The sequence below is a fragment of the Adiantum capillus-veneris genome, chromosome 15, assembly GCF_014529385.1.
Source record: "Adiantum capillus-veneris isolate H3 chromosome 15, ASM1452938v2, whole genome shotgun sequence".
Classification (NCBI taxonomy): Eukaryota; Viridiplantae; Streptophyta; class Polypodiopsida; order Polypodiales; family Pteridaceae; genus Adiantum; species Adiantum capillus-veneris.
Window position 1 is genome coordinate 89300558 of NC_140945.1, and position 21697 is coordinate 89322254.

The following is a 21697-nucleotide window of genomic DNA, read 5'->3' on the forward strand; positions in this document are numbered from 1 at the left end:
TCAAGCCGGTTTATCAAGCTGCTGCTCTCGCATCCAGAGGTCAAAATATCAACACCCAGGCTAGGAGGCCACCTCTACAATGCTACGAGTGTGGTGGACCACATCGAGCAGCGGAGTGCCCTATTAGGCTGCAAAAGAATGCTGCACAGATGCAAATGAATCAAGGGAGCACGTCTGCAATGCCAATACTCACATGTAATCGTTGTGGCATAGATCACTTGATTGCCCAATGCCCCTATAACCCAAATGCGCCTAAAATCACACCCCTGAATTTGGTCGAAATTGCTAGTGTGACATCGCCAATACCACCCGTCGCACTCGCTTATGCGATTACACGGTCCATGCTTCAAGGGCCAGGCCATATCCTCGAAGAGAGAGATACCGCGTCAGTTATCCAAGCAAAGACAAAGAAGACACGAAGGAAGAAGTCGCAGAATACGGAAAATTCAAAGCCAAGCTCCAAAACAAACATAGGAACAGGAGATGACCCCGTGTATATGAATGACCTCGAGGATGATTCAGATTCAGTCGAGACAATGGAGACTAGAACCAATACCACGAAGAGAAAGACCGACAAAGAAAACCGTAACATGGAACCAAATGAAAACCGAATAAGAGAAAATCATAAAGAGCCTCTGAAAACACCACAAGCATTTCCAAATCCAATCCAAGACCCCCAAGATAAACCGCAGGGGCAAAAAGGGAAGAATCGTAAAAAGAAGATTGGTACGTACCCAAACCCAGTAGACGAGATTGAGCAGGTGAAACATCTAAGAGGTTTAGTGGAGGAGACTCAAAGGAAACTAGAACCAGAACCCATGCAGGTCAAAATTCATGACACAGTGTTTCCCACGCAAGTTCATCCACCCCACATGAACCATAGACCGTTAGCCATATCTAGTATCATCCAAGAAGGGAGTGAGGACGGGACATCAGAAAGTGAGCATACACCCTTCTTGTTGGAAAGGATGTTTAACGAAGGAATACCTGATCCCATTGAGGAATATGAGATTCCATCCTCACCAGTTCCTAGTCAAGGACCTACACCCTGCAAAGCGCCAATGAATGTTGCCAAACTAGTGGACTTCATGTCTTCTGAGGTCCGAACCACGATCATAGCAAAGCTGTATGGAGATCCTGAGTTATTCCTTGCACTTCGAGCATTCCTTAACAGAGAGCTACGAACGGGATTACCGCAGTTTGCGCAACCAAATAGGCCTGACTCGATTATGATTGATGAGGAAAATCATGTGCAATCACTTGACTTAGATGGACACGAGTCTGTGATCGAGGTACCCATTAACGAATTAGGGCAGTATTTTGAAGGCGACGAGTCTAATGCGACCCTACCCATCACTACCAAGGGATTAACTATACAGGGAATTCTTGATGGTGGTGCGGGAGTTAGCATCGTTACAAAAGATTGTTGGGAATCCATGGGAAAACCCCGCCTCAGTGTTACTAACATTGTGGTAAAGATGGCAAATGGTACCATAGCCAAACCTATGGGGATGCTCAAGGATCTTAAGATCAAAGTTCTAGGACACAAGGTACGACATACGTTCATTGTAATGGATTTCTCTAAACACCTTATGTCATATGAAATGATTTTAGGACGACCATTCATGAGGGAAGCACAAATGGTTCATGATTGGTCTAAAAATCATGTCTATTTGCAATTCCAAGACTCTGTCCTTAGAGTGGATTTGGTGACTGGTAAGGTACACCCCTTAGGGAGTAAAACCATTATTGATCATCGCTCTGACACCAGAGTTCACTCGGCCCCACTACAATATTGTTACACTTGTAAGAAGGATACAGACATTGGCCAAGATTCTCCTTATATGGATATCCTACCTGGGATGACGGAATCAGACAACGTAGGCTGGGTCCACCTAGCATCAACCATAGACACTTGGGGAATTAGGGGGACGGCCTGGGTAACACCTAAGGGGGATGAAATGCCTGTACCCTTAAATATGCTACAAGCAATGCATATTGCTTCCAACAAGACTCATCCTAATGTCACGAAGAAAACATACAAGTGGGTCCCTAAAACCTCTGTAGTGAGCATGGTTGATGCAAAAAAACGGAAACCTAGTAAGAACCGTACCACTCACTCCAAGAAATGTAAAGAAACGCTGCGTTGGATTCCTAAACGACTATTGGAAGCCCAAGGATACTATGAAGGAAATGATCAAATCTGGGTGCCCAAACGTAAAGTGTACTCTTACCTGTCACCTGGCCCATGTAAACCCAATACTGTGGCTCCAAAACAAATTGAAAATCGCGGAAAGGAAAAAATCATGGAATGTTACACACCCGTTCTAAAGCTAGTTTGGATACCAAAGAAAGAACGATTTGTTCCACCTAGCTCAGGAAGGGGGGAGTCCCATGAAGATTCTAGCTCCTCATGTAATACATCCATAGAGGTAAAAGCTTCTACACAGCCTCCATCTATAGTAGTGGACCTCCATGAAGCTACCAAAGAATCCACACCTCCCAGTGTTCAAGAATCACCTAATGAACCACTTCAAGTTCGATCCTGGGAGAGTACCTTACCACCCTTGCAACTTGACGAGGCACCTAGGGTAATAGAAAACTACTGGAAAAAATCCTCACCTATTACCAACTGGAACAATTGGTTTCAAAGGGTGACAAGCTCATTTCAAACGGTATGATCTACCCAAGGAAGGGGGGAGTGTTTGTGGACATCCATTATTCACTTGCTTCCCTCTCAACCTTTTTCCCTGACCTCTCAATCACCAATCTTAGGGAATGTACATATAAAGCTTTATCCTCACAAAAATAAAAACAAAAAAATAAAGAGCAAGAGCAATTAGCAAACGAGTATGCACATAAAAAGTCAAAACATTGACTCAGACCTACACATGTCACATCTGGTACAGTGAAACAGAAACCTATGCCATAAAACACCTTTGATCCTCATCACTTGAGTGATGGAGGGTAGGTAAGATTAGAACGATAGGAGTGTTTCTGTTTTAGAGTTGAGAGATTAGCGAAGTTCTCTTTTCCTACTAATGTGCCTCCTGGAGGTATTCCTTTTGTTTCCTAGTGTGTACAGGAGCGTGTTGCTATTGATAGGATTTGGACCTCCATGGAACCTTTCTCTCGTTCACACTTCAAATCAAGCGCGACCATCAACACAAACAGGTGTTTCTTGTCCATTAGCATTGCCCTCATCTTTTTGCATCCATGTTTTTCTGCTTTGATTGTGATTGGTAGCCTAATATTCAGCGCATTGGCTTAGTATCAAACATTTAATTCAATGTAATGTTTTGTCATAATCACTTGTCTAGGTTTAAAAATCAAGCAGTCCGACTAAGCTAGTTTGACCAAGCTAGGTATTAGAAATCTTCTCTTAATACCATGGGGAATGCCTTCCTAATAATCAATGGTTACTTAGGTTCTTAATCTGATTTAGGCAGCATTGTATGAAATGTACTAGGGCTTTCTAGTGGGATTAACCCTATTGACCTTTAGCTTAAGTATTATAAAGGGAGTTTACTAATGTGATGAGCCTGGGGAGGGTAACAATGTTATATGACCCCCCAAAGTTACAAAATTAAAATGCTGAAAATGAACAAACAAAAAATCAAAGTGCCACAATGTAAAATTTTAAGCTGGAAGAGAAATCTCAGCTTGATTTGGTACTTCACTCACATGTATTGCCTATGGTACTAGAGCCCTAGAGGTTCCCAGTGTGGGCGCTTTTCCTTGAAAAGCAAAAAACCCAAGGCATACAAAATAAGCACACACATCATAATTGAATCACTATGAAAAGACTTTGGGGGGTTAATGAAAAAGTAATCAGTCAGGCGATGATTTCATGAGAAATTCCTTTTATGGTAGCTTAACTACAAGGTCTTCTAGATATAGCCTCTAGTCAGCCCTCGAACATGAATACTTGGCTCTCGCGATTAAACAACTTAATTGACCACTGAAAATTAAGAAGCTTACCCATGGTATTAATATTCGATCTCTAGTGCCTTTCGACCGTCAAATTAGAGACCCCAGACTTGTTTAATTTTTTACCTTTACATCTGTTTATGCATTTGATTACATTGCAATTTAATGTTCATTGCTAACAAATTGTTTGAAATTCTTTTACCAATCAATTTGTCTACCTAAAACTGCATATGCTTTTTAAGAGAATGCAATTACTGTGCCAATGTTGTTTGATTTTGCAGTGACTGAAGAAGGCTAAGGACATTCATCTCAAATGCTCTTCCACCTCGACGAACCAGCTTCAACTCAATAGCTTCCGAGGACGGAATCTACATCAGGAAGGGGGGCATGTTAACCCTCACGGCACACGGACACCCTATGATCTATAAACGTTGTATTATTTAGAGTCAGGTACCGAGCTTGTCGGACCAATAGGGAAAGGTAGAGTGATCGCCGATGAGAGGCGCACTCTAACTTGGACATTCAAGGGATTAGTTGGCTAAGCATGGGCGCCCAAGTGTGAATGGGGTGAGCTCCTATAAAAGCCAACTAAACCTAATTTTTACTCATTCTCTCATTTGTGCAATAGAAGAGTTCTCTTGCTCCATCTCCATCTTCTTCTTCTTCACCTCCTCGTGTGTGTGTGTGTGTGTGTGTGTGTGAGAGAGAGAGAGGGAGAGTGTGTGTGCGATCGAGCATTACGAAGGCACGACGGCGGCGAAGCGGTTGAGCACGGCATGACTGCAGCTTCTTCTTCATCGCGGCGAGGAATCCACCACGAAGGCGAGCGTAGAGCGGTGAGTGACACACCCTTTGCTCTCTTGAGCTTGCTAGTTTAGTCTTGTTGTGTGCTTGGAGCCGTTTGTGGCTCGCACACGGTGTATTGGCAAGTCCCTTGCTTCGACAGTGCGGCAAGGAGCGCACACCATAGCATCGAACATCAAGGAACTCCATGGTTATGGTGGTAGCCACACTAGGACGCTGGTCATATGCTTGATTGGCTGGTCTGTTATTCCAAGAAGTCGTCCTTTCCCTTTTTGCCCAATGATTCCTCCTGTTATGATTAACCTTCTGTACTTCAAGAGCTAGAGGTTTGGCCCTCAACAAGGCATCCTGTAGTGTCGTTGGCCTGAGACCTTCCAACCGAGTATTCAAAGGGTCAATTAGCCCCTGGCAGAACCTCGCCATCTGTTGTTCCAAGGTCATCTTAGGAGCATATCTCTGAAGAGTGAGAAACTTTGCATAATACTCTTTGACAGATAAAGTTAGTGCCGAAGTGAAAAGAATTTATTCATCCTCAAGGTTTTGTAGGCAGGTGGTAAATAACATCTCATTATTGCAGCTTTGATGTCTTCCCAAGATTGGGAAGATCCCTTAATATCCAAGTCCTTGCAATGTTGTTTCCACCATATCTTGGCATCGCCAGTCAAACGTAACATCGCAAGCATAGTCTGATTCACAGGTTGGGTTCCCGTAGCTTCAAAGTAATCCTTCATGGCTTCCATCCACACTTCCGCATCTCTCTCCACATTTGACCCCTCCCCTTAAAGAGTGGAGTCTAGGCTTGCTTAAGGAGGAGCTTCTTCTCTTGCTCTACCAAGTATAGAGCAACAGGAAGTGCCTACATGGGTTATACGAGATTCTTGATACCAATACTTGGATTTCAAAATAGACACGAGGCTTTAAATAAAATTCAAGATCCCACTTTATCAAGAGACAGAGATTCAAAGACAAAAAGCACTTTATTTATGAAAATTTATTACAATTGAAACCCCTCAAGGTTTAAGATAACTGATGATCAACTTATTACATGGCTTTTTGGATTGTGTATAAGATAAGCCTAGGAGATTGTGTTCACATGATGCACTACTTTGTTTGTGAAGTAGTTCATGTACTCATCCTTGAGTGGATAATAAAATAAGATATCAAGCCGGGATTCCTCTTTTGGTACTCCAAAAGTTCTGACTCTGTTCGCTGCGATCACCTCGATGGCCTTTTCCAAGAGCCAGTCGTTGATGGTTTGATTGGAGTCGCCTGAAACAGTCAGGTCCAATTGGGTAGGCAGCAAGTAGAATAACTCTACCACCCTCAACTCTTCTCCCCAATGTATCTTCTTCAAATTGGTAGCTAGGCATCCTAGCTTCCGAGCGTTGATGTAGTAAACCCCACCTGCAAGTGTCCAATCAAGTCCCCATCCTCTATCGATGTGAATGGAGTGTGGCGTATGAGCCTTCCTCAATATCTCCATGAAATCTCGCCTGAACTAGTAAACTGGGGATCGTCGAGCTTACTCATAAATAATCTCAAACACTTGGAACTTCCGATATTCTAGCACGGGGTCTTCGTGCAACACCAATGCAAGGAATTTGGATCAGCTACCTATATACTTTCAGTTCCTTTTAAATATTCAAACAATACGACTTTATTTCTCAGCCTAACCTAGGCTCTGATACCAAGTGTGAGGTCCCCACCCCACCGTATCAAACGACGGATCTGATGGTGAACCTGGTGGCCACTACATCTATAGGGGAAGCAAACAAAGTGGTTCAGGGTTCAACTAGCGGAGGATCTCTCATCACAAAGTGAGTCGAGTTCGAGCCTACTAGTAATGGGATCTAGCTCCACCTCGCAGGGGAAGCATACTTAATCTATCTAGCGATCCTAAGACCCACCTTCCAAGAGGAGAGAAACCTCGAGTGCCTTTTTGCCCATGTTTCAGAGGCACGTACACTTGAGACTTCGCCTCTCTAGGGGCAATGAGTATTACTAGTATCGATTTAAACACTATGGGGACAGAGAGTTCCTGACCAATCGGGACCACCCTTCTCATAGGCATTGGCAACCTGAGCCAAGCCCCCACTTTCCACCCCCACACTCACACTTCCTTGTGTGTCCTAATTACTACCACAATGATTGTTCAACATAAACATTCCTTGATTAAATTCCGAATCACAATGTTCATTAAGATAGCCCTTCAATCAGTATTGCAAAGCGGCACCAAGATAGTATTCTAGGGAAAATTCTACTCAAACTTATTCATTAAAATTCCAATGTTTTGGAGGTACAACACCCCCCCTCCAGCGAGAGTTTACTCCTCCCGTTGTCGCCTAGCTGCCCATAGAACTAGGTATGTCCACCGCAAAGAAATCACGACATGGACACTCCCACTGCATAGAAAGCAAGACGTGGGTTCCCACCGCATAGAAAGCAAGTCGTGGGTATCCACCGCATAGAAAGCAAGTCGTGGATTTAAGAGCCCTTAACGAGGAACTCTGCCCCCTGTGATCAGTAAGGGAGTCAGGACTAATTCAACATTGGAAATAAAATGAACATGTCGAGATAAATTTTTCCTAGCAGACATTCTTTCCTATTGCAAACAACATACCATCAATCATTTCTTTCCTACTCTAGACTTTAATATACAAATAAATTCAATGCCGAGGTTTCCGTTGGATTTCTCCAACATGTTTGGGGATATGTTCATTCCTAGCTAAACGTGTGCAATGTTAATTTAAATGACTTGAATAAAATTGTGACCTACCTCTCCATTTCTTCGTCAATGGCCCGTGAGATGGCCGGTGCTTGTTCGTCCATGGGAGCTTTTCCCTTTCCATTCACATTGCTCGTTCCCGCCTTGCGGTCGTGGGCACCACCAAAGCGAGTTCTCTTAACCGGGGCCATTTTACTCACTACTCTAAATGCTAAACTTGAAGAAAAGATCTAAAGACCGAGAACATCATAACAACCGAATGGCAGATTAGAATCATTAAAGAATCCTCCTTATGCTAGAGATTATATTTTTCCTTCGAGACCTAGCATATTTATGGATAGTTCTTTACTTGCCCTATGGAAACTGACTCTAAAGTTAATCACTTGCCTTAGATGATTAAGAAATTCAGAATTTTATTAATTGATTTACAAGAGAGATGAAGTAAGCAAGCTCAATCACTTTCCTAGTGCGATTTGAAGATGCAGAATTACCGCAGGCATGTGTGATAGAAAATTTTCTTCTTATTGGCCTAATGACGGTTTAATTTTAGCCTTAATCATATCTTAATGTGAGAGAAGATTGAGTCTATTTTATTTACAATACTATTGAATGGTAAAAGAATGAATTTCATCAAATCTACATTATTACCGGTTGACAATTTATTAACTATGCTGCCTAGAGAAAGAATTTTTCGTAATCATGTATTAATCATTGATTTAAGAATGATGAATGGCTGCATAAATTAGCTTATTGAATGATGATTATGTAATGGAATATAGCTATGTAAACTTAGAGAGCAGCTATTGGCAATTATAGCTAAAAGTAGGCATAGTAGACGAAGAATTTGGGAGAATAATGATGAGAATTAAGAAGAGCCGGAATTAAACCATAATTACAATGATTAGGGGCTGAGAATCCTCTGATTTTTCTGATCTAATGAATCCTCAAGATGAGAAATTTGGCAGCACCTCCCTCCTTGCTTCTCCTTCAAAAACTGTGTGTGTATCGGCAGCACCTCCCCAAGGTGTGTGTAGGTGTACTAGGTGTGTGTGTACTGGGTGTGTGTGTGATCATGTGTGTGTAGTGGGTGTGTGTGTAGGTGTACTAGGTGTGTGTGTACTGGGTGTGTGTGTGATCATGTGTGTGTAGGTGTGTGTGTGTGTGTGTGTGTGTGTGTGTACTAGGTGTGTGTGTAAGCATGTGTGTGTGTGTGTGAGCACACCTTTAAATAGGCTCCTCAAGGCTGAAAATCGATCTAGGTTGCTATAAGCATCTGAGTGAGCACTTAGTGAATGCATTGGCAAGTCTAGTTGCCTACCCACCAAGTGTCCAGTTGGTCAATTTAACTGGCTCTCACAACCACTCTCTAGATTAGAAACTTCCCTACAACTCCCACAAGGCAAGAGGGCGCCCCCTAGCTGCTAAAGCTGGCTCAGAGTGGCCTGGAACCTGCTTCCACACAGCCTCGAGCCCTGGTGCCTTCCCGGATAGTTTTTGGGAAATTTGGTTTTAGGCTAAAACGGGTCACACGAGTTAGAATTTGATTCCAAAAATTTTTATATTAAGCTCTAACTAAGGAGTACTGGTCCAAGTACCTGTCATATTTAGCAGCCCCCGCGGTCCGAAAATGCATTTTTTCAAATTCGGGATATGGGTGCAGTTTTTCGAGACGGTCAAAACTGAATGGGTCGAGTGACCAAAAATTTACTATATTTGGAATTCTTTTACAAAAATTATTTTAATTCACATTTCGAAGCTTTAAAACATTCTAAACATCATGGCACTGACAGAATTTGAAAAACTGCAAAAATAGTAACTTTTTCCATTATGTTCATTTCATGGTACAATGGTGCTCTTTTTGGGTCGGGTCAAAGACCTTACATTCTACCTAAGTCGAAGGATCTGAGCCGGACACATGCTCCCTAGACTCCCTCTAAGACCTAGAGTGTCCTCCACCCTCTGATCCTGTCTAAATTGTAAAACAAGACTCTTGGCAAGCCAAAAGTCCCTATCCTCAAGGACTAGTCTCGGTCACCTACCTAAGGTTTTTGTCCCCGACAGCGGCACGAATGTTGGACGGATACGCCGCGATGGACGGTAGCACAGCGAGAACTCACCTAACAAGATTTGTCAGCTAAGAACGAAGCTCGACCCACAGGCGCGTGGAAGCAAGCATAGGGTGTCAACCTACACTCAACCCACTCCTAACTAATTCCTACAGAGGTCTCTACCAATTGTCTAAGTCACAGCCTTCAAGAGTGCATAAGAGGAAACTTCCTACAACTCTTTCTAGAGCCGAATACCCATCAAACAATCTCGAAACACCATAGAACTTGAACGAGACCCTACTAATACCAATAGGTCGCTCTCCCTAAGGTCTATGAACCAAAACCTCAACCCAAAACACCCGGTGAAAAATCACGTAAGATGTCTGGCCGAAACTTGCAGGTCTTCGTTTCCGAAATCTAAAGTACCTAATGTGTAGCTCTACTCAATATGAACGCATGGATATGCTGCAATGCAAAATCGGACAACGTATGCTCACCAAATCACCAGATGAAGCTCGTAGAAGGAGCTCGCAAAACCCCCGGGGCGGTCACTTTTTAGAATGTGTATGATATCACGTGAGTTAACTGGAGAGGATTATTAAAAGACCAAAATGTATAAAAATGTATACATACAGAGGGGGGTTGGGGGTTTTTTAAATAGGCTCATAGCGTAAGTATAGTATGTATATTGGGGTATTATTCATTACCTCTTGAACGCACGTGATATAGGGGTCTTTTGATAAATGACTGCCCCGGGGCAAAACCCGACCATACGCGCGCAATGTAGGTATCGGCACGTAGCTCTCGTCGGGGGCAACACGCTGCACTTGTCCGCACTCGATTCCGACCACCAGTGCACACGTAGCGTCAAGATGAAGCTCACACTCTCTCTCGTACACAGTACGCTCACTCACAGACTTCGAAACTTCTTTTTAAAAATGACAAAAGGTTTTTTTCATTAAGGGGTAAAAGCATGTATAGGTGGAAAGCTATTTCTGCTATTATATAGCATAGCACAAAAATGGGGACGTGGTAAATTTTTTACAAAAAGTTTCAAAACTTAGCGGAGTGTATATTTTTAAATTCTACTCTTCAAGACCTATCCATTAATATATAACATGATGTGAGCTCATTGTACCCTTATATAGAAAAAATAGCACCATACTTTCATAGTAAGTGTCCATGGATACCAGCTATGTAGATACCATTACATGCTTTTACCCTAAGGTAAAAAAGTGGTATAAATACCTTACAATTCTCAAACCCTAAAGTTCCAAAATCAACCATCTACTCAATCTAACTAAACTGGGATACAATCTGGAAACTTCTGTAAGCCCCAATATTTACAAGGTGAAAAATCGGGTTTCTTCAATAAATGAATAATTACAAAAAATGATAATCTTTCGAGTAGTTAGTTTCTGTGGGGTGTGTCAAGCTTCTAACAGCTTCCTGAGCTATCTATTTCAAATTTGGTTAATCTAAGGATTCAATAAGATGTATGCCTCAACAAGGCCAAATTTTGTGCAAGCTCGACAAGGTGGATTCTCTTTTGATTAAAAATTGTGTGTCAACAAGAAAAGCTATGAGCAATACGCACTCAAGCCATGTTTTGTCTCACATTTTCAATGAACTTATGCAAAGTACGTTTTAAGTTCACGACATATTCCACATGTAAGATTCCAAAGTTTGGAATATGCTATTAGAATACAAACTTGGGGAAACTTTGCAGCATGTCTTCTTGAATTTTTTTTCTTGAGGTCGGTATGAACCAAGCCACAAGGGCATGCATGCATGGTACAATTGATAGCTCTAAATTTATCAGTATACAAAGCTATGAGCGAAATTCATCAAAATAGATGGCTATGAGCCAACTTCAAGCATGAGGATGACAATCGCAAACTGAAATTCCCTCTCAGATGAGCATCTCCTTATGAATCTTAGGATCATGGTCCATGGAAGGGCGAGAATGTTAGCCACTTCCAAGCTCTTCTTGTTTTTTTGTTTAACCTTTAAGTTGGACATGATTTTCTTTTTGTGCAAAGGAAGTGCTTTGACAATTTTCATGGGAAAAAATGATTATATTCTATGCCAAATCTACATCCATTGAATTAGGATCTAGGATACTGGCACACAAATTTTGCTGCAAATTGGCAATAGCAAGATATAAGCTCACAATAATGTTTGGAAGCAATGAACTGTGATGTATTCATGCCACTACAAATTGTGCAAGGCATGTATGGAAAGACTCAAAATATTGAAATCGTTGTGAAATCCAAGGGCTTATCATCTATTTTTTTTTTTTAATGCATGGCTTGGCTCGTGATCATTGTATGTGTGTACGATGGAGGGAACTTTCTACCATTGGCTCTATGCACAAGGTGCCACCGATATAGATGATGCTTTCTATGGGTAGCATGTAGGAATGGACTATCTATCTACTAGCAACTAGTCCGTGGGACCGCATGAATAACCTAAGAGCACCTCAAAGTAAAGGATCTCTTATTTGAATACCCAAGAGAATTTTGTATGATTATTTTATTTGGGGTAATAGTCATCTTTCTCTTATACTCATGGAGGGAAAAGATTATTTCATGATCTAGTTGTGAAAAAGATTCTAACTTCACAAGATTTGTTGCTTAGTTGTAGTAGTATTATGTCGCTAGGATTTGTATTTTTAAAATGACCCAGGCAATATACAATCATTGTGTAGGTGTTGATGATCGCAATTTGATCTCTTCACAAACTTATTTTCAAGGAGAGAAGTCGGAAATATTCCAAGATATAGTGGGCAAGTTTAATCTTCCAAGATGATTCCAACCACAAACTAAAGAAAGTAAAAAAGAAGAAGAAAGTCAAGTGACTATTGAATAAAAGCAGTAGGCTCTAGTGATGGAAAGACCCATTACATTATAGAATGAAGGTTTAATACTAGTTTGGTACCAAAACATGACACTTAAGTGTCCTTTTTTAAAGTTTCCTTTTTGTATATATTTAGATAAAATGCTACTTGCATTATATGGTGTATTTAAGAAAGCTCTCTTGATATGCTTCAATATGTTAGCTAGATGGTCTTTTAAAAGTATGACCTTACATTTTAGAAGCTACCATGATCAACAACTATACTCATCAAGTTGACTCTCGTTGGACTACAATTACTACTTTGAATAAATTGATTTTATAGGCTCAAGAATAAATGAAGCGACCTCGCAGAAAATTTTACGTGACTTCTCACAACTGTGGTATAGTTATTTGAAAGTTTCATGTGCAAAAAAACTAACTTTAGAGTACATAAATTAATGAAAATCTCTACAATTTTTACATGTCCATTTCAAGCATATCATTGTATTAAAATATATATATATATTTATATATTTGTGAGTATTAGAAAGCCTATACATTGCTTACCCTTTACCACTACAAGAGGCTATTCATATTAGCGACGCTCACACAGCGACACTCAAAAAAAAATATCCCGGCGTTGCTATGAGCGTCGCAAATTTACAAGTAAATTTGCGACGCTCATAACGACGCCGGCTGGGCTAAAAAAATAACAGAGAGCGCTAAAAAACTCAGATCTCAGATCTAAGTTTTACGGCGCCCTCAAGCAAGGAGCAGGTAACGCTCTCCCTCTCTCTCTCTCTCTCTCTCTCTCTCTCTCTCTTTCTTCTCACACACACACACACACACACACACACACACACACACACACACACACACACACGAGGAGAGGAAGGAGAGCCGGGTATGCTCCTTCCCTCTCCGCACTCTCATGTTCCCTTCCCCTGTTTCTCTCTCCCTCTCTCTCTCTCTCTCTCTCACACACACACACACACACATAGTGTTTTTGAGAGAGAGAGAGAGAGAGAGAGAGAGAGAGAGAGAGAGAGAAAGAGTACAAACATGAACAAAAACGCATACACACATACATAAACAAAGAATGCACACACACATTGAGAGAGGAAAAGAGAGAGAGAGCATGCATAAACAAAAAACGCACACATTGAGAGAGGAAAAGAGAGAGAGAACATGCATAAACAAAAAACGCACACATTGAGAGAGGAAAAGAGAGAGTAAAACTTGCATAAATAAAAAAATGCACACACATTGAAAGAGAAAGAGAGAGAAACTAATTTAACGTCGTAGGAAACTAATTAAAATTAAGTGACCTAAAGATCTAGCCGACGAGGAGTTGAACTCAAGACCTATTATTCAAGAGGGAAATGGCATAACCAATCTATCATACTTGGCATGGGTGATAGAAAGATTATACCATTTATCTCTTTTTATTGGCACACACATCCACACACGCGCACACACACAAGAAGAAGAGAGTTATAACGTCGTAGGAAACTATCCTAAAAGACGTTAAAGATTAGGTTAGATGTAAACTTACGTTAAATTAGATTTAGGTTTATTTAAGTTAAATTAGATTAGATTTACGTTATATTAGATTAGATTTAGGTCTCCATAGACTGCGATGCCTGCATGAAGCGGGTGAAGAAAGTCCTCAATGGAATATAGGGTATTACTGCCTTCACTCATGGTGGGCTCCGCCGATCCAAAAGTACTGGTGAAATGTCTTCAGAAGATAGGGAGGAAGGTGGATCTTCAGGGCGGCAAGAGTCACTACATCCCCAACAATGACCATCTAGACAACCTCTAGTCATTCAACAGCAACTTCAAAGTTAGTAACAAGAGCAAGAACGGTCCAAAGGGCCAATTGCGGTCGTCAGATGTGGATGGAGATGAGGCAGCATCACTGCCGGAAGTTAACTCTCACATCTTTAGTGATGAGAATGCCAACTCTTACCGAGTTATGTGAAAAATTATGTGTTAAATCAGTTTTAAGGTTCTTATAATCCCTGTTAGTTTAGTTCTTTGTTTTTAATATAAAATAATTTACGTTAGATTTAGATTTATGTTATATTAGATTAGACTTAGGTTTATTTAGGTTTACCCACACACACACACACACACAAGAAGAAGAGAGTTTTAACGTCGTAGGAAACTATCCCAAAAGACGTTAAAGATTAGATTAGATGTAGACTTACGTTAAATTAGATTTAGGTTTATTTTTAGTTAGATTTACGTTTATTTAGATTTACGCTTATTTACGTTAGATCAAGTCCACGCAAGAATTACTTACGGTTTAGGGTTTAGAGTTAGACGAACAGTGAAAAGATCTACTGTGAAAAGATGTTAAGATGCTGTGAAGTGCTACAGCTAGAGAAGAGGCAAAGGGGTTTTGTCCACTACATGCAGTATCATGTAGACGTGGGTCTGTAGATTTCTTGTACCCACAAATATAGGTATTGACCAATAAAGACGAGATTATAACCCAGTGGTTCTGATCTCCGTGCACCTCTAGACCGAGGTGTGCGGGGACTGGACATGACTAGAGAATGTGAGGTAGAGAGAGAGAGAGATAAGACGAAGAATGCCAATAGAATATTAAATTTTTTGTCTAGGTTATAAGATTTTTATCCTCATTATGAGTAGTGACGAGGATGTGGGACCGTCCAACCGAAACACCTATCTCTCAACGAGGGTCTTAATATGTCCTTATAATCAATGCAAGCATGCTGTGCGACGGACAAGACGTGTTTCTTTGCAGCACGTTCGCGAATTTGGCGAGTTCGATCCATCTATTATAGATCGAGTTGTTGCCAATTATAACTCATCGGACTGTGACGCTGGCCAACAAGCAGCAATCTTGCAACCCAATAGACGTGTTCGCAGGTGCTTTGGTCAAGCAGCATATGTGAGGCCACAAGATGTAGCCTCTGACAGCTCGAGGGATGATCATGCAGAGCACATTCCCAACGAGGCAATGTTTGAGCGCGAGATTGATGAAATGATCGAGACGATCATGGATTCAGAAAGGCTTATCTATGATGATATGAAAAGTGAAGCCGATACGCCATTGTATAATGGAGCACGTATGTCTAGATTGAAAGCACTCCTGGTTCTTCTCAACATGCATGCAAAGTTTGGATGGAGTGACACTAGCGTCACAGTGCTTTTCAGGTGATCTATTACAATTAGTTTACTTTCATAAAACTCTAAATGTATAATGATCTGATAGATTTTCACACGACTGTATCGTATTTTTATGTTGTGTAGATTGCTTAAAGAGCACATACTACCAGCTGACAATGTGATGCCAGATTCCCGAGATGAAGCAAGAAAGATTTTGTGAAACTTGGGGATGGATTACAATTCTATCCACGCTTGTCCTAATGACTGCATTCTTTTCAGAGGGGAATACATAGACATGGAGAAGTGTCCGAAATGTGATTTCGAAAAATATCGAGTAGATCTCCACGGGACAAAAATTCCACAAAAGGTTTTGCGACATTTTCCTCTGCTTCCTCGCATCAAGCATTTCTTCGAATGTAAGTCCATGGCTGCCCTAGCATCATGGCATGAGGAGAATAAATCTTCGGATGGTGTGCTACGAATTCCTGCAGATTGCGCAGCGTGGAAACATATAGATGGAACATGGTCGGATTTTGCCAGGGAAGCTCGAAATTTGCGCTTAGGCCTAGCTATGGATGGCGTAAATCCATTTGGTCAAAGATCAACATCTTACAGTGTATGGCCCGTCGTCATCGTCAACTACAACATTCCCCCATGGTTGACTACGAAGAAGGAAGAGAGCCACCAAGGATGTCTGCACAAGCATGGTTAGAGCAGAAGGAGATGTGCGATGACGGATTGCCTTCAGGGATGAAGAGACTATCTCTATGGTACGAGTTACCATACTGGCCCCGACTCATGATCAATCACTTGCTCGATCCAATGCACATATTCAAGAATGTGGGTAATCTACTATGGGACCATCTGACCAGCAAGAAAGATACTTTGGGAGCCAGAGTTGAACTTAGAAATGTGGATCGTATGGAGCAATATTGGCCGCAAACAGCGTCCGATGGATCGATAAAACTCTCTAAAGCACCATGGATTTTCACAGGAGCCCAAGAACGCAAAGTAAAAGAGACCATTCGATCTTTACGGACCCCCACTGGCGTAATGCACTCGCTCCGAACGTGTTTTACTAAAGAAGGAAAGCTTACCGGTTTGAAGTCACACGATTGGCATAAAATATGTCAGGTACATTCATAGTGGACTTTAATATCATTGTTGCACATACTTTACAGTTTATTTTACAGGTTGCCATTGAGGGATGTTTGTCTCTCGACATCCGTAACACAATCTACAAACTTGCAAAGCTGGTGCAATGGATCTCACAAAAGGAGATCAACGTAGACTCCATACCATTCGCCAAACTAAATGCTGCGGAGCTTGTGTGCATGTTTGAGAAACATTTTCCTACTACCATGCTAACCATTCAGGTGCATCTTCTTGTTCACATAGTTGATGAGGTGGAAATAGCTGGCACAGTTCATTCCAGATGGATGTTCTTCTTAGAACGTTTCATGAAAACTCTTAAGGGATATGTGCGTCAAAAGGCACGTCCGGGGGGTAGCATGGCAGAAGGTTGGTTGGTATCAGAGTCCCTAGTGTACATTGGAGAGTGGCTAGACGGATTTGATAAAGCCCGAGACACGCTATGGCGAACCATAGATGATGAGCGCATATCTGGGATTGTCATGTGCAATCTCGGTGTTGAGAAGAAGATGACGTAAGATCTAGAGGCTAAAATCAACCGATCTTGCATGCTTCACAATCCAGTGATGCAAAAGTGGATTTCACAATATGAGGATGCAAAGCAAGAGCGACAAAGGGCACGAATCGAGTGGAGACGGGAAAGACGACCACCGATACACTATCCGATGGTTCTGGAGAGCCTACCAACATTCATGAGCTTAAGATGGTTGCACAACCAATTGAAAAGCGCACAACAATGCGGTGACGAAGTGACTGAGGAAGAGTGGGAGTACTCTCGGGGTTGCGCGACCAAGGTAAGTTTGTAATGTACGACTAGCTAGTGACTTTATTTCTAAACGTTTGAACGACCACTCATAATCTTTGTTCGTTGTAGTATAAGTCATACACAGCAGCATGGTGTAAAGGTCGATATTTTAGGGTGGAACGGATCGACAAAAAGCATTTTACTCAAGATTGTGGAATCATGGAAAAATTTGAACAGTCTAGTCGACGACGTTCCTCTGATGCAGATCCTGTGGTGGCGGAACTCACTTACTTCGGCACGCTACAAGAGATTTTGATGATCGATTACAAAGGATTTTTTGTCGACTTGTTCGACGTGCAATGGTTCAAGATAATCATGGAGGGTTGCAACGCTACTGTGCGTAGAGGAGAGTCTGGTTTTCTTGAGGTGGATTCTACTAAGAAATGGACTGACCTAAGAGACACTTTCGTACTACCCGAGCATTGTGAACAAGTAAGTATGTAAATAGTTAACATCCCCCTTTTACAAGTTATGTGCTTGAAAGCTCTCATGTAAGTTATGTGGCTCTAGCAGGTAATATTTCATCGTACAAAGTCTACATCAAACTGGTGGTACGTTATAGAGGTAGCCCCTCGTAGTGCAAGGACGTATGAAGGCTACCATGTGCCAATCACAATGGCATCAATGGAGGAGATCAGAGAAGATGCTCAATCAGAAGCCGCTGCAGTGGTGCCAGACGAGCATCAAGATGCTACTACTCTATATGGGGTGCATGCAGAGGAACTACAAAATGAAACAGAGGATATGTGTTTAAACGGAGAGCTCTATATAGATATAGGAAGTTATGCTGAGTTATGCGAGGATGAGAGAGAGATCTCTTAAAGCCACAAATATTGTATTTGAACAATTTTTCTCCGTGTTGTAAAAGCTCAGGCTCTCTAAGTACCTTCCATGGTGTATAACGCTCTTTTCTACTCGCGCTCACATCTTTTGATTGAAAATTCTGAGTTTTCGACTTGCCTCTTCTATCACTCAATTCATTGCGTCATTGTATTTATATGCGTCATTACGTCATTGTATTCAATGGTCTTTGCGTCATTGTCTACTCTATTCATTCAATATTAAGTTTAAATATTCGTGTGTTTAATGCAGGTATAGATGATGAGGAGTTTCTTTCTTCTTTGTCACCGCAGCAGAGATAGTGGTACGTGGAGCGTCATCGCTCTGGCGCATCATCGCGCGTTCCTAATCCATCCGCATCTCCCTCTCTTTCGGATCATTCCGCGTGCTCCGAAGCTTCGGCGTCGATGAGACGAGCTTCACACTCGTCTAGAATCCGACGCTCTAGTGGTGGCGGTGGCGGTTGTTGTGGGGATTCTGCCGCCGATGCCTCCACACCGCCTCGTGTTCGATGAGGCTCTTTACCCTCCCCTTCTTTGCCCGCCCTCACACCAGCCACAGCATTGCCATCTACGCCAAGTTTTGCGCGGCTAACTGTTCCTAGCAGCTACACACCTCTACCTACTCCGCCAGGAGCCACCCCACTCGACACTCCTCGCTTCGGGGCCCAGACACCGGTGGAGACACCTGACGTCCGTACCCCCATCGACACGCCGCTAGAGACCCCTGCAGGGACACCCAGGTTCATGCATCACCGGCCAAAGGGCTTGCCTTACTCCGTCGACTTCAACGGCGGCATCATCATGGATGATGACGGCAAGAAGGTGATCTCGCGCATGCGTGGTCTTTGCTCTTAGCTGTTTAGACACTACATACTAAACAAATTGAGTGAAGTACCAAGTGATTAAAAAAATAGAGTCATCAGCATACTTCATGATGAGTTTTCCGTTCCAACACGGGATCAGCGCTTCAATGAAGACATGATGAAGATTTGAATGCGCGAATACTGCAAACACAAGCGTTCCAAAGTGCAAAAAGCAATCAAGCATGGGTGAATCAGGCCAGATTGGCTGGCCAAAGAAGATTGGAAGAATGCGAAGAAAGCAGCGCGCGACAATCCCGACAAGTGGAAGCAACAAAAGGATGCATCCAGAGCGCGAGTAGAGGCAGGGAGCTCGCACCACTTGGGGAGCGGTGGATGGGCATCATTTGAGGCCGATTTTGTAAGTGTTTTCGCATTGCTCTTTATGTTCGATAGTTTAGGGTTTATGAGTTTTTTAATTCTAACATAATGAAATCTTTGTATGTTTTGACAGTGGTCGATGACAGGACGTGATCCCACACCGTACGAGCGCGAGTACGCAGGCAGGAAGGGCTTAAACGCCCTGATGGACATTCTCAGTTCTCGCGGTGGCATGGTTAGTATTAGGGTTTACTCTTTTCTATTTTTTGTATTGTTTTATAAATTTCGTTATATGTTTATACTTACTGAAAGCTGTCTTATTGTCTTTTTTTGCAGAATCCGACAGATACGCCGCTTGGACGCGATGAGACGTCTGACTAGACGACGTCAGTTTAGCTGTAGCTAGATAGCATTAGTTTAGGGTTTCTCATAGCTTATGTATCATGAGACGGATTTTATACCTCTGTTTGAACCATGTATATTATTACATTTGTCACCGCAGTTCATTTTGCCAATCAATTCTTTATGCCTATGATGTTCTACAATTGTCATTATTACATTTGCCAATCAATTCATTTTGCCTATGATGTGTACAATTATCAATTTTACGCTTGTCAATTTTGCAAACAATGCGTCTTGTGGGTGACTATTTTGGGTCTATTATCTACCCTTGCACTTTTTTAAAAAAGTGAATCAAGTACAATATGGTTGATGGGTGGCAGGGCATGCCCTGTCACCAAAAAACAATTCTCTCGTGCGTCGCTATAACCATCGCTATTTATGGCTCTGTAGCGTCTCTATGAGCGTCGCTATAGACTTCTGTGTAAACGTTGCTATAATCATCGCTATGAGCGTCTCTATATAGAGACGCTTATAGCGACGCTCTCGTAGCGACCCTATTAGCGACGGTTTTAGCGACGCCGGGGGTTATAAAAACCCAGTGTATTTCCGTCGCTAACAGCGTCACAAGAGCACACAACCTCTTGTAGTGTACATTGAGGACTCAATGTGTCAAGCAGATTGGCTTTGGTATACAACAATTATTGGATCATTTCAAATATGAAAATTTGCGTAAGAGAAAACATTGATATTTTTGTTGTTGAGACATAAGCATTCAGAACCTCAAATAATATAAAACTTTCCACATAGATCAACTAAATGTATTAAAGAACATGGTATTGACACAATTGGAACGCCTAAAACCTTGGTTTCAATGTTATTATGGAGGACTAAGATTTTCAATAATTTTTGCATAATTAACAATTCAAGACAGAGTTGAAGCAACGAGATTTGATTGAGTTAGGGAGCCAAGAAAATATGTACTCTCTTGGTTCCAACATATAAGATCATTTGTAGTTGTTGTCAAATTGCACTAGAAGGGTCCCAATTCCACGAGGAGACCTTTGAAAGACCCAAATTAGGATCTTATTAAGCACACACTCAAATATAAAGTTATGTCTTTAATTTTCATTTGATTTGGAAACTAGTCTTTGAAAGTAACTCCATTGTTTGATAACACAAAGCACTAACACTTGGCTTATATAAAAGGCCATCTCTACAAAAATATATAAGAGTTTTATGATTTTTATTTAAGAACAAAAACTTGAAATTAAACTAAAATTTATGACTTAGAGCTTACCATAATTCTCTCTACATAAATTTGTATTTTGACATGGAAAAAAATCCAACGTTTTCTTTTCCTCATAACCAACCTATGGTAGAAGCAAGGTGTAAAAGACTTATTTCCATCTTGACAAGTAAATTGCAAAAACTTGCTAGGAAAATAGAACACTTTAGTGTCTCATGACACTTGAGTGTCCAATTACAGGACTAGTGTTAATCATTATAAAACCTTCCTTTTAAATCAAAGAGGAAACTTATGCACCATCAACAACCTTTATATCAATGGCTCAAAGGTGCATATTTTCTCAAACTTCTCTTATGCCCTTTTGCAAGCCAAAAAGAACCTACCCCCCCCCCCCCCCCCCCCCCCCCAAAAAAAAAAACAAAAAACCAAAAAAAGAAAAACCCAACCCCCCCAAAAGAACAAGCTTAGAAGGAACTACGGCCTGCTAAGTTAATAGGAGGATCAGAGCTATGGAAAGTAAGTTTAAATTATAATTACCACAACCACATGGCATTTTTTTTGTACTACAATGTAGAACTGTATTATGAATTATATATACACAATCACAAATGATTTATATATTTTCAAGGGTTCCACTTGAACA